At 47.6% G+C, this 725-nt stretch overlaps 1 non-coding gene across 1 annotated transcript; it reads right to left on the reverse strand.

Moving 5' to 3' along the window:
* Positions 1 to 371: 371 nt before the first annotated feature.
* LOC112479969 lies at positions 372 to 507 on the reverse strand. The gene has a single exon (XR_003046391.1). It is a non-coding gene; the product is annotated as a small nucleolar RNA SNORA70 (small nucleolar RNA).
* Positions 508 to 725: the final 218 nt, after the last annotated feature.

Raw genomic sequence — 725 nt, forward strand, 5'->3', positions numbered from 1 at the left:
GGTATAAGAAGGTGTCAGCACCAAGATTCTCATGAGTGCAGGGGTCATGATTAGGGATGGATTTGACCCCACGGCCATCTGGGATGAGCTGCGTTTCAGCTATTATGTCTTCAAACTCATCTGCATTAAACTTAGTGCAGCCTCACTTCTTAGAGACGTAGATCTTTTGGCGGCCAGGGAACTTTAACTTGGTCCTGCGTAGAACCTCAATCATGCTCCTTGTTCTGCAGCTCAGTGCAATGGACATGATTATTTGGCCAATGTGGACCCTGGCCACTGTGCCCTGGCATTTTCCATAGGCTCCCCACATACCTGTCTAGAGTCTAGACTAGGGACAGCATGAGGTGAGACATGAGTGTCCACTGAAAAAGGGCTGTCTCCAAGGTCCCTTAGGGCAACCCATAAAAGCAACAGCCTGCATACACTACCAAGGATGCTGCTGCTTTGCAGCCACAGCACACTGGGCCTCCATGGGGAAAAGAGCACGGTTGGCTTAATTGGCTATCAGTATGTCCTTCTGAGCATGGAACAGACTATCTAGTTTTCTATCATGCTATGCCAGCTTTGACCATCAGCTAACTCAGCTTAAAACAGTAACACTAAGCTCTCCTCTTCCCCTTGCAGGAGACTTAGCTCCTGTTTGTGAAGCGAATCTAGAAGTTTCTACCTCAGGTAGGTATTTGAGGTTTCTAACCCTAAAGATATGGGCAGCAGTAAAAATGAAG

Source organism: Pteropus alecto, unplaced genomic scaffold, assembly GCF_000325575.1.
Source record: "Pteropus alecto unplaced genomic scaffold, ASM32557v1 scaffold21, whole genome shotgun sequence".
NCBI classification, from domain to species: Eukaryota; Metazoa; Chordata; class Mammalia; order Chiroptera; family Pteropodidae; genus Pteropus; species Pteropus alecto.